Consider the following 18,532-nt stretch of genomic DNA (forward strand, 5'->3'; position numbering starts at 1 on the left):
CACATGCATGCATACAACATGATACATCACACATGCATGCATACAACATGATACATCACACATACAACATGATACATCACACTTGCATGCATACAACATGATACATCACACATGCATGCATACAACATGATACATCACACTTGCATGCATACAACATGATACATCACACATGCATGCATACAACATGATACATCACACATGGATGCATACAACATGATACATCACACATGCATGCATACAACATGATACATCACACATGCATGTATACAACATGATACATCACACATGCATGCATACAACATGATACATCACACATGCATGCATACAACATGATACATCACACATGCATGCATACAACATGATACATCACACATACAACATGATACATCACACTTGCATGCATACAACATGATACATCACACATGCATGCATACAACATGATACATCACACACGCATGCATACAACATGATACATCACACTTGCATGCATACAACATGATACATCACACATGCATGCATACAACATGATACATCACACATGGATGCATACAACATGATACATCACACATGCATGCATACAACATGATACATCACACATGCATGTATACAACATGATACATCACACATGCATGCATACAACATGATACATCACACATGCCTGCATACAACATGATACATCACACATGCATGCATACAACATGATACATCACACATACAACATGATACATCACACTTGCATGCATACAACATGATACATCACACATGCATGCATACAACATGATACATCACACATGCATGCATGCAACATGATACATCACACTTGCATGCATACAACATGATACATCACACATGCATGCATACAACATGATACATCACACATGGATGCATACATCATGATACATCCCACATGCATGCATACAACATGATACATCACACATGCATACAACATGATACATCACACATGCATGCATACAACATGATACATCACACATGCATGCATACAACATGATACATCACACATGCATGCATACAACATGATACATCACACTTGCATGAATACAACATGATACATCACACATGCATGCATACAACATGATACATCACACATGCATGCATACAACATGATACATCACACATACAACATGATACATCACACTTGCATGCATACAACATGACACATCACACATGCATGCACACAACATGATACATCACACATGCATGCATACAACATGATACATCACACATGCATGCATACAACATGATACATCACACATACAACATGATACATCACACATGCATGCATACAACATGATACATCACACATGCATGCATACAACATGATACATCACACATGCATGCATACAACATGATACATCACACATGCATGCATACAACATGATACATCACACATACAACATGATACATCACACATGCAAGCATACAACATGATACATCACACATGCATGCATACAAGATGATACATCACACATGCAAGAATACAACATGATACATCACACATGGAAGCATACAACATGATACATAACACATGCATGTATACAACATGATACATCACACATGCATGCATACAACATGATACATCACACATACAACATGATACATCACACATACAACATGATACATCACACATGCAAGAATACAACATGATACATCACACATGGAAGCATACAACATGATACATAACACATGCATGTATACAACATGATACATCACACATGTATGCATACAACATGATACATCACACATACAACATGATACATTACACATGCAAGAATACAACATGATACATCACACATGGAAGCATACAACATGATACATAACACATGCATGTATACAACATGATACATCACACATGTATGCATACAACATGATACATCACACATACAACATGATACATCACACATGCAAGAATACAACATGATACATCACACATGGAAGCATACAACATGATACATCACGCATGCATGTATACAACATGATACATCACACATGCATGCATATAACATGATACATCACACATGCATGCATACAACATGATACATCACACATGCATGCATACAACATGATACATCACACATGCATGCATACAACATGATACATCACACATGCATGCATACAACATGATACATCACACATGCATGCATACAACATGATACATCACACATACAACATGATACATCACACATGCAAGCATACAACATGATACATCACACATGCATGCATACAACATGATACATCACACATGCAAGAATACAACATGATACATCACACATGGAAGCATACAACATGATACATAACACATGCATGTATACAACATGATACATCACCCATGCATGCATACAACATGATACATCACACATGTATGTATACAACATGATACATCACACATGCAAGAATACAACATGATACATCACACATGGAAGCATACAACATGATACATAACACATGCATGTATACAACATGATACATCACACATGTATGCATACAACATGATACATCACACATACAACATGATACATCACACATACAACATGATACATCACACATGCAATAATACAACATGATACATCACACATGGAAGCATACAACATGATACATAACACATGCATGTATACAACATGATACATCACACATGCATGCATACAACATGATACATCACACATACAACATGATACATCACACATGCATGTATACAACATGATACATCACACATGTTTGCATACAACATGATACATCACACATGCATGCATACAACATGATACATCACACATGCATGCATACAACATGATACATCACACATGCATGCATACAACATGACTCATCACACATGCATGCATACAACATGATACATCACACATGCATACATACAACATGATACATCACACATGCATGCATACAACATGATACATCACACATGGAAGCATACAACATGATACATAACACATGCATGTATACAACATGATACATCACACATGCATGCATACAACATGATACATCACACATACAACATGATACATCACACATGCATGTATACAACATGATACATCACACATGCATGCATACAACATGACTCATCACACATGCATGCATACAACATGATACATCACACATGCATACATACAACATGATACATCACACATGCATGCATACAACATGATACATCACACATGCAAGCATACAACATGATACATCACACATGCATGCATACAACATGATACATCACACATGCAAGAATACAACATGATACATCACACATGGAAGCATACAACATGATACATAACACATGCATGTATACAACATGATACATCACACATGCATGCATACAACATGATACATCACACATGCATGTATACAACATGATACATCACACATGCAAGAATACAACATGATACATCACACATGGAAGCATACAACATGATACATAACACATGCATGTATACAACATGATACATCACACATGTATGCATACAACATGATACATCACACATACAACATGATACATCACACATACAACATGATACATCACACATGCAAGAATACAACATGATACATCACACATGGAAGCATACAACATGATACATAACACATGCATGTATACAACATGATACATCACACATGCATGCATACAACATGATACATCACACATGCATGTATACAACATGATACATCACACATGCTTGCATACAACATGATACATCACACATTTATGCATACAACATGATACATCACACATGCATGTATACAACATGATACATCACACATGCATGCATACAACATGATACATCACACATGCATGCATACAACATGATACATCACACATGCAAGCATACAACATGATACATCACACATGTATGCATACAACATGATACATCACACATGCAAGAATAGAACATGATACATCACACATGGAAGCATACAACATGATACATAACAGATGCATGTATACAACATGATACATCACACATGCATGCATACAACATGATACATCACACATGCATGTATACAACATGATACATCACACATGCAAGAATACAACATGATACATCACACATGGAAGCATACAACATGATACATAACACATGCATGTATACAACATGATACATCACACATGCATGCATACAACATGATACATCACACATACAACATGATACATCACACATACAACATGATACATCACACATGCAAGAATACAACATGATACATCACACATGGAAGCATACAACATGATACATAACACATGCATGTATACAACGAGATACATCACACATGCATGCATACAACATGATACATCACACATACAACATGATACATCACACATGCACACATACAACATGATACATCACACATGCACGCATACAACATGATACATCACACATGCACGCATACAACATGATACATCACACATGCACGCATACAACATGATACATCACACATGCACGCATACAACATGATACATCACACATTCACGCATACAACGTGATACATCACACATACAACATGAAACATCACACATGCACGCATACAACATGATACATCACACATGCACGCATACAACATGATACATCACACATGCACGCATACAACATGATACATCACACATGCATGTATACAACATGATATCATGTTATATGCATGCATGTGTGATGTATCATGCATGCATGCATACAACATGATACATCACACATGCATGTATACAACATGGTACATCACACATGCATGCATACAACATGATACGTCGCACATGCATGCATACAACATGATACATCACGCATGCACGCATACAACATGATACATCACACATGCATGTATACAACATGATACATCACACATGCATGCATACAACATGATACGTCGCACATGCATGCATACAACATGATACATCACGCATGCATGTATACAACATGATACATCACACATGCATGCATATAACATGATACATCACACATGCATGCATACAACATGATACATCACACATGCATGCATACAACATGATACATCACACATGCATGCATACAACATGATACATCACACATGCATGCATACAACATGATACATCACACATGCATGCATACAACATGATACATCACACATACAACATGATACATCACACATGCAAGCATACAACATGATACATCACACATGCATGCATACAACATGATACATCACACATGCAAGAATACAACATGATACATCACACATGGAAGCATACAACATGATACATAACACATGCATGTATACAACATGATACATCACCCATGCATGCATACAACATGATACATCACACATGTATGTATACAACATGATACATCACACTTGCAAGAATACAACATGATACATCACACATGGAAGCATACAACATGATACATAACACATGCATGTATACAACATGATACATCACACATGTATGCATACAACATGATACATCACACATACAACATGATACATCACACATACAACATGATACATCACACATGCAAGAATACAACATGATACATCACACATGGAAGCATACAACATGATACATAACACATGCATGCATACAACATGATACATCACACATGCATGCATACAACATGATACATCACACATACAACATGATACATCACACTTGCATGCATACAACATGATACATCACACATGCATGCATACAACATGATACATCACACTTGCATGCATACAACATGATACATCACACATGCATGCATACAACATGATACATCACACATGGATGCATACAACATGATACATCACACATGCATGCATACAACATGATACATCACACATGCATGTATACAACATGATACATCACACATGCATGCATACAACATGATACATCACACATGCATGCATACAACATGATACATCACACATGCATGCATACAACATGATACATCACACATGGAAGCATACAACATGATACATAACACATGCATGTATACAACATGATACATCACACATGTATGCATACAACATGATACATCACACATACAACATGATACATCACACATGCAAGAATACAACATGATACATCACACATGGAAGCATACAACATGATACATCACGCATGCATGTATACAACATGATACATCACACATGCATGCATATAACATGATACATCACACATGCATGCATACAACATGATACATCACACATGCATGCATACAACATGATACATCACACATGCATGCATACAACATGATACATCACACATGCATGCATACAACATGATACATCACACATGCATGCATACAACATGATACATCACACATACAACATGATACATCACACATGCAAGCATACAACATGATACATCACACATGCATGCATACAACATGATACATCACACATGCAAGAATACAACATGATACATCACACATGGAAGCATACAACATGATACATAACACATGCATGTATACAACATGATACATCACCCATGCATGCATACAACATGATACATCACACATGTATGTATACAACATGATACATCACACATGCAAGAATACAACATGATACATCACACATGGAAGCATACAACATGATACATAACACATGCATGCATACAACATGATACATCACACATGCATGCATACAACATGATACATCACACTTGCATGAATACAACATGATACATCACACATGCATGCATACAACATGATACATCACACATGCATGCATACAACATGATACATCACACATACAACATGATACATCACACTTGCATGCATACAACATGACACATCACACATGCATGCACACAACATGATACATCACACATGCATGCATACAACATGATACATCACACTTGCATGCATACAACATGATACATCACACATGCATGCATACAACATGATACATCACACTTGCATGCATACAACATGATACATCACACATGCATGCATACAACATGATACATCACACATGCATGCATACAACATGATACATCACACATACATGCATACAACATGATACATCACACATACATGCATACAACATGATACATCACACATACATGCATACAACATGATACATCACACATACATGCATACAACATGATACATCACACATACAACATGATACATCACACATGCATGCATACAACATGATACATCACACATGCATGCATACAACATGATACATCACACATGCATGCATACAACATGATACATCACACATACAACATGATACATCACACTTGCATGCATACAACATGATACATCACACATGCATGCATACAACATGATACATCACACTTGCATGCATACAACATGATACATCACACATGCATGCATACAACATGATACATCACACATGGATGCATACAACATGATACATCACACATGCATGCATACAACATGATACATCACACATGCATGTATACAACATGATACATCACACATGCATGCATACAACATGATACATCACACATGCATGCATACAACATGATACATCACACATGCATGCATACAACATGATACATCACACATACAACATGATACATCACACTTGCATGCATACAACATGATACATCACACATGCATGCATACAACATGATACATCACACACGCATGCATACAACATGATACATCACACTTGCATGCATACAACATGATACATCACACATGCATGCATACAACATGATACATCACACATGGATGCATACAACATGATACATCACACATGCATGCATACAACATGATACATCACACATGCATGTATACAACATGATACATCACACATGCATGCATACAACATGATACATCACACATGCCTGCATACAACATGATACATCACACATGCATGCATACAACATGATACATCACACATACAACATGATACATCACACTTGCATGCATACAACATGATACATCACACATGCATGCATACAACATGATACATCACACATGCATGCATGCAACATGATACATCACACTTGCATGCATACAACATGATACATCACACATGCATGCATACAACATGATACATCACACATGGATGCATACATCATGATACATCCCACATGCATGCATACAACATGATACATCACACATGCATACAACATGATACATCACACATGCATGCATACAACATGATACATCACACATGCATGCATACAACATGATACATCACACATGCATGCATACAACATGATACATCACACTTGCATGAATACAACATGATACATCACACATGCATGCATACAACATGATACATCACACATGCATGCATACAACATGATACATCACACATACAACATGATACATCACACTTGCATGCATACAACATGACACATCACACATGCATGCACACAACATGATACATCACACATGCATGCATACAACATGATACATCACACATGCATGCATACAACATGATACATCACACATACAACATGATACATCACACATGCATGCATACAACATGATACATCACACATGCATGCATACAACATGATACATCACACATGCATGCATACAACATGATACATCACACATGCATGCATACAACATGATACATCACACATACAACATGATACATCACACATGCAAGCATACAACATGATACATCACACATGCATGCATACAAGATGATACATCACACATGCAAGAATACAACATGATACATCACACATGGAAGCATACAACATGATACATAACACATGCATGTATACAACATGATACATCACACATGCATGCATACAACATGATACATCACACATACAACATGATACATCACACATACAACATGATACATCACACATGCAAGAATACAACATGATACATCACACATGGAAGCATACAACATGATACATAACACATGCATGTATACAACATGATACATCACACATGTATGCATACAACATGATACATCACACATACAACATGATACATCACACATGCAAGAATACAACATGATACATCACACATGGAAGCATACAACATGATACATAACACATGCATGTATACAACATGATACATCACACATGTATGCATACAACATGATACATCACACATACAACATGATACATCACACATGCAAGAATACAACATGATACATCACACATGGAAGCATACAACATGATACATCACGCATGCATGTATACAACATGATACATCACACATGCATGCATATAACATGATACATCACACATGCATGCATACAACATGATACATCACACATGCATGCATACAACATGATACATCACACATGCATGCATACAACATGATACATCACACATGCATGCATACAACATGATACATCACACATGCATGCATACAACATGATACATCACACATACAACATGATACATCACACATGCAAGCATACAACATGATACATCACACATGCATGCATACAACATGATACATCACACATGCAAGAATACAACATGATACATCACACATGGAAGCATACAACATGATACATAACACATGCATGTATACAACATGATACATCACCCATGCATGCATACAACATGATACATCACACATGTATGTATACAACATGATACATCACACATGCAAGAATACAACATGATACATCACACATGGAAGCATACAACATGATACATAACACATGCATGTATACAACATGATACATCACACATGTATGCATACAACATGATACATCACACATACAACATGATACATCACACATACAACATGATACATCACACATGCAATAATACAACATGATACATCACACATGGAAGCATACAACATGATACATAACACATGCATGTATACAACATGATACATCACACATGCATGCATACAACATGATACATCACACATACAACATGATACATCACACATGCATGTATACAACATGATACATCACACATGTTTGCATACAACATGATACATCACACATGCATGCATACAACATGATACATCACACATGCATGCATACAACATGATACATCACACATGCATGCATACAACATGACTCATCACACATGCATGCATACAACATGATACATCACACATGCATACATACAACATGATACATCACACATGCATGCATACAACATGATACATCACACATGGAAGCATACAACATGATACATAACACATGCATGTATACAACATGATACATCACACATGCATGCATACAACATGATACATCACACATACAACATGATACATCACACATGCATGTATACAACATGATACATCACACATGCATGCATACAACATGACTCATCACACATGCATGCATACAACATGATACATCACACATGCATACATACAACATGATACATCACACATGCATGCATACAACATGATACATCACACATGCAAGCATACAACATGATACATCACACATGCATGCATACAACATGATACATCACACATGCAAGAATACAACATGATACATCACACATGGAAGCATACAACATGATACATAACACATGCATGTATACAACATGATACATCACACATGCATGCATACAACATGATACATCACACATGCATGTATACAACATGATACATCACACATGCAAGAATACAACATGATACATCACACATGGAAGCATACAACATGATACATAACACATGCATGTATACAACATGATACATCACACATGTATGCATACAACATGATACATCACACATACAACATGATACATCACACATACAACATGATACATCACACATGCAAGAATACAACATGATACATCACACATGGAAGCATACAACATGATACATAACACATGCATGTATACAACATGATACATCACACATGCATGCATACAACATGATACATCACACATGCATGTATACAACATGATACATCACACATGCTTGCATACAACATGATACATCACACATTTATGCATACAACATGATACATCACACATGCATGTATACAACATGATACATCACACATGCATGCATACAACATGATACATCACACATGCATGCATACAACATGATACATCACACATGCAAGCATACAACATGATACATCACACATGTATGCATACAACATGATACATCACACATGCAAGAATAGAACATGATACATCACACATGGAAGCATACAACATGATACATAACAGATGCATGTATACAACATGATACATCACACATGCATGCATACAACATGATACATCACACATGCATGTATACAACATGATACATCACACATGCAAGAATACAACATGATACATCACACATGGAAGCATACAACATGATACATAACACATGCATGTATACAACATGATACATCACACATGCATGCATACAACATGATACATCACACATACAACATGATACATCACACATACAACATGATACATCACACATGCAAGAATACAACATGATACATCACACATGGAAGCATACAACATGATACATAACACATGCATGTATACAACGAGATACATCACACATGCATGCATACAACATGATACATCACACATACAACATGATACATCACACATGCACACATACAACATGATACATCACACATGCACGCATACAACATGATACATCACACATGCACGCATACAACATGATACATCACACATGCACGCATACAACATGATACATCACACATGCACGCATACAACATGATACATCACACATTCACGCATACAACGTGATACATCACACATACAACATGAAACATCACACATGCACGCATACAACATGATACATCACACATGCACGCATACAACATGATACATCACACATGCACGCATACAACATGATACATCACACATGCATGTATACAACATGATATCATGTTATATGCATGCATGTGTGATGTATCATGCATGCATGCATACAACATGATACATCACACATGCATGTATACAACATGGTACATCACACATGCATGCATACAACATGATACGTCGCACATGCATGCATACAACATGATACATCACGCATGCACGCATACAACATGATACATCACACATGCATGTATACAACATGATACATCACACATGCATGCATACAACATGATACGTCGCACATGCATGCATACAACATGATACATCACGCATGCATGTATACAACATGATACATCACACATGCATGCATATAACATGATACATCACACATGCATGCATACAACATGATACATCACACATGCATGCATACAACATGATACATCACACATGCATGCATACAACATGATACATCACACATGCATGCATACAACATGATACATCACACATGCATGCATACAACATGATACATCACACATACAACATGATACATCACACATGCAAGCATACAACATGATACATCACACATGCATGCATACAACATGATACATCACACATGCAAGAATACAACATGATACATCACACATGGAAGCATACAACATGATACATAACACATGCATGTATACAACATGATACATCACCCATGCATGCATACAACATGATACATCACACATGTATGTATACAACATGATACATCACACTTGCAAGAATACAACATGATACATCACACATGGAAGCATACAACATGATACATAACACATGCATGTATACAACATGATACATCACACATGTATGCATACAACATGATACATCACACATACAACATGATACATCACACATACAACATGATACATCACACATGCAAGAATACAACATGATACATCACACATGGAAGCATACAACATGATACATAACACATGCATGTATACAACATGATACATCACACATACATGCATACAACATGATACATCACACATACAACATGATACATCACACATGCATGTATACAACATGATACATCACACATGTTTGCATACAACATGATACATCACACATGCATGCATACAACATGATACATCACACATGCATGCATACAACATGATACATCACACATGCATGCATACAACATGACTCATCACACATGCATGCATACAACATGATACATCACACATGCATACATACAACATGATACATCACACATGCATGCATACAACATGATACATCACACATGGAAGCATACAACATGATACATAACACATGCATGTTTACAACATGATACATCACACATGCATGCATACAACATGATACATCACACATACAACATGATACATCACACATGCATGTATACAACATGATACATCACACATGCATGCATACAACATGACTCATCACACATGCATGCATACAACATGATACATCACACATGCATACATACAACATGATACATCACACATGCATGCATACAACATGATACATCACACATGCAAGCATACAACATGATACATCACACATGCATGCATACAACATGATACATCACACATGCAAGAATACAACATGATACATCACACATGGAAGCATACAACATGATACATAACACATGCATGTATACAACATGATACATCACACATGCATGCATACAACATGATACATCACACATGCATGTATACAACATGATACATCACACATGCAAGAATACAACATGATACATCACACATGGAAGCATACAACATGATACATAACACATGCATGTATACAACATGATACATCACACATGTATGCATACAACATGATACATCACACATACAACATGATACATCACACATACAACATGATACATCACACATGCAAGAATACAACATGATACATCACACATGGAAGCATACAACATGATACATAACACATGCATGTATACAACATGATACATCACACATGCATGCATACAACATGATACATCACACATACAACATGATACATCACACATGCATGTATACAACATGATACATCACACATGCTTGCATACAACATGATACATCACACATGCATGCATACAACATGATACATCACACATGCATGTATACAACATGATACATCACACATGCATGCATACAACATGATACATCACACATGCATGCATACAACATGATACATCACACATGCAAGCATACAACATGATACATCACACATGTATGCATACAACATGATACATCACACATGCAAGAATAGAACATGATACATCACACATGGAAGCATACAACATGATACATAACAGATGCATGTATACAACATGATACATCACACATGCATGCATACAACATGATACATCACACATGCATGTATACAACATGATACATCACACATGCAAGAATACAACATGATACATCACACATGGAAGCATACAACATGATACATAACACATGCATGTATACAACATGATACATCACACATGCATGCATACAACATGATACATCACACATACAACATGATACATCACACATACAACATGATACATCACACATGCAAGAATACAACATGATACATCACACATGGAAGCATACACCATGATACATAACACATGCATGTATACAACGAGATACATCACACATGCATGCATACAACATGATACATCACACATACAATATGATACATCACACATGCATGTATACAACATTATACATCACACATGCATGCATACAACATGATACATCACACATACAACATGATACATCACACATTCATGCATACAACATGATACATCAGAAATGCTTGCATACAACATGATACATCACACATGCATGCATACAACATGATACATCACACATGCATGCATACAACATGATACATCACACATGCATGCATACAACATGATACATCACACATGCATGCATACAACATGATACATCACACATGCATGCATACAACATGATACATCACACATACATGCATACAACATGATACATCACACATACATGCATACAACATGATACATCACACATGCATGTATACAACATGATACATCACACATGCATGTATACAACATGATACATCACACATGCATGCATACAACATGATACATCACACATGCATGCATACAACATGATACATCACACATGCATGCATACAACATGATACATCACACTTGCATGAATACAACATGATACATCACACATGCATGCATACAACATGATACATCACACTTGCATGCATACAACATGATACATCACACATGCATGCATACAACATGATACATCACACATGCATGCATACAACATGATACATCACACATACATGCATACAACATGATACATCACACATACATGCATACAACATGATACATCACACATACATGCATACAACATGATACATCACACATACATGCATACAACATGATACATCACACATACAACATGATACATCACACATGCATGCATACAACATGATACATCACACATGCATGCATACAACATGATACATCACACATGCATGCATACAACATGATACATCACACATACAACATGATACATCACACTTGCATGCATACAACATGATACATCACACATGCATGCATACAACATGATACATCACACATGCATGCATACAACATGATACATCACACTTGCATGCATACAACATGATACATCACACATGCATGCATACAACATGATACATCACACATGGATGCATACAACATGATACATCACACATGCATGCATACAACATGATACATCACACATGCATGTATACAACATGATACATCACACATGCATGCATACAACATGATACATCACACATGCATGCATACAACATGATACATCACACATGCATGCATACAACATGATACATCACACATACAACATGATACATCACACTTGCATGCATACAACATGATACATCACACATGCATGCATACAACATGATACATCACACACGCATGCATACAACATGATACATCACACTTGCATGCATACAACATGATACATCACACATGCATGCATACAACATGATACATCACACATGGATGCATACAACATGATACATCACACACGCATGCATACAACATGATACATCACACTTGCATGCATACAACATGATACATCACACATGCATGCATACAACATGATACATCACACATGGATGCATACAACATGATACATCACACATGCATGCATACAACATGATACATCACACATGCATGTATACAACATGATATATCACACATGCATGCATACAACATGATACATCACACATGCCTGCATACAACATGATACATCACACATGCATGCATACAACATGATACATCACACATACAACATGATACATCACACTTGCATGCATACAACATGATACATCACACATGCATGCATACAACATGATACATCACACATGCATATATGCAACATGATACATCACACTTGCATGCATACAACATGATACATCACACATGCATGCATACAACATGATACATCACACATGGATGCATACATCATGATACATCCCACATGCATGCATACAACATGATACATCACACATGCATACAACATGATACATCACACATGCATGCATACAACATGATACATCACACATGCATGCATACAACATGATACATCACACATGCATGCATACAACATGATACATCACACTTGCATGAATACAACATGATACATCACACATGCATGCATACAACATGATACATCACACATGCATGCATACAACATGATACATCACACATACAACATGATACATCACACTTGCATGCATACAACATGACACATCACACATGCATGCACACAACATGATACATCACACATGCATGCATACAACATGATACATCACACTTGCATGCATACAACATGATACATCACACATGCATGCATACAACATGATACATCACACTTGCATGCATACAACATGATACATCACACATGCATGCATACAACATGATACATCACACATGCATGCATACAACATGATACATCACACATACATGCATACAACATGATACATCACACATACATGCATACAACATGATACATCACACATACATGCATACAACATGATACATCACACATACATGCATACAACATGATACATCACACATACAACATGATACATCACACATGCATGCATACAACATGATACATCACACATGCATGCATACAACATGATACATCACACATGCATGCATACAACATGATACATCACACATACAACATGATACATCACACTTGCATGCATACAACATGATACATCACACATGCATGCATACAACATGATACATCACACTTGCATGCATACAACATGATACATCACACATGCATGCATACAACATGATACATCACACATGGATGCATACAACATGATACATCACACATGCATGCATACAACATGATACATCACACATGCATGTATACAACATGATACATCACACATGCATGCATACAACATGATACATCACACATGCATGCATACAACATGATACATCACACATGCATGCATACAACATGATACATCACACATACAACATGATACATCACACTTGCATGCATACAACATGATACATCACACATGCATGCATACAACATGATACATCACACACGCATGCATACAACATGATACATCACACTTGCATGCATACAACATGATACATCACACATGCATGCATACAACATGATACATCACACATGGATGCATACAACATGATACATCACACATGCATGCATACAACATGATACATCACACATGCATGTATACAACATGATACATCACACATGCATGCATACAACATGATACATCACACATGCCTGCATACAACATGATACATCACACATGCATGCATACAACATGATACATCACACATACAACATGATACATCACACTTGCATGCATACAACATGATACATCACACATGCATGCATACAACATGATACATCACACATGCATGCATGCAACATGATACATCACACTTGCATGCATACAACATGATACATCACACATGCATGCATACAACATGATACATCACACATGGATGCATACATCATGATACATCCCACATGCATGCATACAACATGATACATCACACATGCATACAACATGATACATCACACATGCATGCATACAACATGATACATCACACATGCATGCATACAACATGATACATCACACATGCATGCATACAACATGATACATCACACTTGCATGAATACAACATGATACATCACACATGCATGCATACAACATGATACATCACACATGCATGCATACAACATGATACATCACACATACAACATGATACATCACACTTGCATGCATACAACATGACACATCACACATGCATGCACACAACATGATACATCACACATGCATGCATACAACATGATACATCACACATGCATGCATACAACATGATACATCACACATACAACATGATACATCACACATGCATGCATACAACATGATACATCACACATGCATGCATACAACATGATACATCACACATGCATGCATACAACATGATACATCACACATGCATGCATACAACATGATACATCACACATACAACATGATACATCACACATGCAAGCATACAACATGATACATCACACATGCATGCATACAAGATGATACATCACACATGCAAGAATACAACATGATACATCACACATGGAAGCATACAACATGATACATAACACATGCATGTATACAACATGATACATCACACATGCATGCATACAACATGATACATCACACATACAACATGATACATCACACATACAACAT

The sequence above is a fragment of the Nerophis ophidion genome, unplaced genomic scaffold (genome assembly GCF_033978795.1).
Source record: "Nerophis ophidion isolate RoL-2023_Sa unplaced genomic scaffold, RoL_Noph_v1.0 HiC_scaffold_194, whole genome shotgun sequence".
NCBI classification, from domain to species: domain Eukaryota; kingdom Metazoa; phylum Chordata; class Actinopteri; order Syngnathiformes; family Syngnathidae; genus Nerophis; species Nerophis ophidion.